Source organism: Euphorbia lathyris, chromosome 2 (genome assembly GCF_963576675.1).
Source record: "Euphorbia lathyris chromosome 2, ddEupLath1.1, whole genome shotgun sequence".
Classification (NCBI taxonomy): Eukaryota; Viridiplantae; Streptophyta; class Magnoliopsida; order Malpighiales; family Euphorbiaceae; genus Euphorbia; species Euphorbia lathyris.
Window position 1 is genome coordinate 89080019 of NC_088911.1, and position 3378 is coordinate 89083396.

Here is a 3378-nt window from a genome sequence, read left to right on the forward strand (position 1 = left end):
ACAATTCAATTGATTCCTTACAATTTCGATTTGGATTCCAAAATATAAACCAAACTCTCTGTTAACAATTTTAAGCTAAGTCTTTCTAGGTACCATCATGTCTTACCAATATATTACTTGATAGACAAATTAGTGTAGCTCAACACATGGAAAAAGGAAATCTTCAAGAAAAAAATCCAACAACATGGGAAAAACACAAGCTTTCTCTCCAAATGATATTTTGATGAATCATTTTCTATTTCATATGTTTTTCGCTTCGCTCAGCTATAAGCCCCCCCCCCCCCCCCCCCCCCCCCCCCCCCTAAAAGAAAAGGAAAGCAAAAAGCAGCAGTTCAGATCCTTATGTTGATGAATCTAAAGAGGGTAAGGTAAAATTAGTCTATGAAGTTATCATGAACAATTCAAATGGCCATTTTAGTGTAACAAGGATTAATAATATTTGTTTGTTTGTTTGCTATTTGATAAACATTGAGAATATATTGCTTAAGATAGCCTTAGTAGAGAATTCACATAAATGTTGCTTACTAATTTTACATAATGTTTTTGTTCAATTTTTTCTCAGAAGCCTAGTGTCAAAACTGTTCTTCCAGTGAAGAAGCAAGTAGGTGCTAAGAATGGGTCAGTTGTAGAATCTTTCTATGAAAGCCAACACAAAAAGTAGTTCAGATTCTTCTTCTAATGATGATAGTTTTTCAGATGAGAAAGTTGTGAGTACTGCCATCATGCTTTTATTGAATATGAGTTGACTTCACCAACATCCAATTTAATATGAGTTGATAAACGTCCAATTTAATATGTTCCACATCCATTGTATAGTTTAGAAATAATTATATTTCATAACAATCTAAAAAAATAAAAGTTGGACAACTAACTTGACACTTCAGTAACTAAAATAAGAAATTTGCCAATAAACACAAGAAATTCCATATACATTATTCATATGAGAAGACATAAGAATCAAGAGTCCCATGGAAGACACTTGTTAAAATATGGACTGTCACACCCGACCCCAAACGACATCGGGTATGAAGGGAAAATATGACAACGAACTTCTAACAGTCTGAAAGCCGAAGGCGAATCGATTTTTCTAAATGATAAAATTTTATTCAGACTACCTAAAGTTTATTTATTTATTTGGCTTGGACTTGATAATTCTATCAAGCTTCCTATGTATCCCGAACGTACTTTAAATCTTTAAGCCGGGAATCAAAGCCACGTAGTTCTACCTTACCTATTTTAGGTAGTTTTCTCAACTTATTGAGACATTGATGAATTCAATAGACTTTCACTTTATAGCTATATAATTTCGTTTTATCGCTACTACTATTCGCCATATATTTAATATCCTGATCTACGATTTCAACTTGTCGATTAACCCGTTAAAAGCTTAATTTAATTTCCTAATAGCTTAACCTAATTTCAAAATAGACCAAAACGCTTATTCAGGCCATCGTAATTTATTTATTATGTATACGCGAATACTTTATCGATTCGACAATATAAAACTTAAACTTAAAAACCTTAGAATCACGTTATCTAATCAAATCAAATCACAGATAAATATCGATATCGTTATATCGGTATTTTATCAAAACAACTCGTAACTAATCAAATGTTTTATCAAACCAATTCGTAATCAATCAAACGTTTTATCAAACGAAATCCGTAATCAAATAAACGTTTTATCAAACCAAATTCGTAATCAATCAGACTCGTAATCAATCAGACTCGTAAATCCTTATGTCATAATCAATTCATAACCGAAAACATAAAACCTTATATCCTTTATGTATCCATCCATAACCACACATATCAATTCAATAACCACATAGTCGAGACGTCTCTTTAACCTTGCCTAATCCCGTATTGGTCTTACCCAACACTTCGCTGCCGATACCCGACTAGGTCTTTAGACTGTGTACATAGGCCATGTCCCTCACTGAACATGGTCTTCAAATATCAAAACCACCCGTCCGGATTACTCTAGATGGATATATATAAAATCATAAATCACAATATACTCAAATCTCTTTTCACAGTCAAACTTCCAATTTATTTCATAACCGTAAAATCATTTGACATAAAATAACTATTTTCACAAAAATAATCACAATCATTAAAATCAAATAATCTTTTAATATAACTAAAATAGTTAAAATTTCATATAAAATCATCGATTCATAATTTAATCAAACTTCAAAAATTAAATAGCTCAAAATATTATATCGGTAAAAATTTAATATCGCTTAAAAATAAATATTGTTAATGGACTAGTTCCGATCACCGAAACAAAATTCTAAACGGAATAATTAATTTGAACTACTCTTAGACTCGTTAAATTACTAGATGTCTTATTCGTACTAATTTTATATTCAAATTATTCTACTAATTTTTATTATTCAACTTTACACCGACTTTAATTGGTAAATATCGGTATTAGTCCTTCTAATTTGACAAATATCAGTATTAATCCTTCTAATTTGATAATTTATTTTAATTCGATACATCAAAGTCACTTAAATATTATACAAATAACTTATAACTAAATTTTAAACCCAACACTTTTATCGGACTATTCTCGTTTGTCACCGAAATCGTAACGTGTAAACTAAACTGATCTCGTTAATTCCGATCAAAGGTTCAGTTAGACTCGTGACATTGCTAGAAATCTATTAATACTGAATTTCACATTATTAAAGGACAACTAGTCTAAAATTTATATTTTTATTAATAATTGATAGACGCTAAATCATTAATCGTAAATCTATTAAAATTTGACGAAACTATCAAAACCAAACTTACTTAAAATCATACCTATAATATTTTATAAATAATTTAGATTCAAAATACAATTACCGAAATATCGACGTCAGTCACCGAAAATTAATCGTATGATCCGCTGACAGTTGATCCAAAACGTCGTCGTCATCGATCACCGACATAATCCGTTGTCGGCCAAAAAACGGTTTTCCAAAACCTCATTAACCCGATTCTTTTCTTTTTCTTTGATCCCCTCTCTCTCTCTCTCGTTTTTTTTTTCTCACTTTGACATTCTTATGTCAACCTATCCCAATAATAAATTTCAAATCCCCCCAAATCATTTTGTACTCTCTCTCTTTTTGTTCTTCCACTCAAAATTAAATTAAATTTCATGCCAGGTAACACATGTCATCAATGTATTTATTACATCAAATTTTGACACTTAAACAGCCACATGTCACATACATATATTTCATATTATTAATTTTAGACACATGACACATCTATTTATATGATTTTGTTTTAATTTCTCAACTCCCACTTGTTAACCCTTCTTTCTTACACGTATACATACATGTATATATATGTTTTGGACATTGTGAAACATTGATCTTGATC

General features: G+C 30.5%; 1 long non-coding RNA gene across 1 annotated transcript; it reads right to left on the reverse strand.

Annotated features, from left to right (window-relative positions):
• Nucleotides 1–908: 908 nt before the first annotated feature.
• Nucleotides 909–3158, reverse strand: LOC136220673 (uncharacterized). Its single transcript, XR_010684662.1, has 2 exons — nucleotides 2851–3158; nucleotides 909–1983 (listed from the first exon to the last, which is right to left on the reverse strand). It is a non-coding gene; the product is annotated as an uncharacterized lncRNA (long non-coding RNA).
• Between the last annotated feature and the right edge of the window lie 220 nt (nucleotides 3159–3378).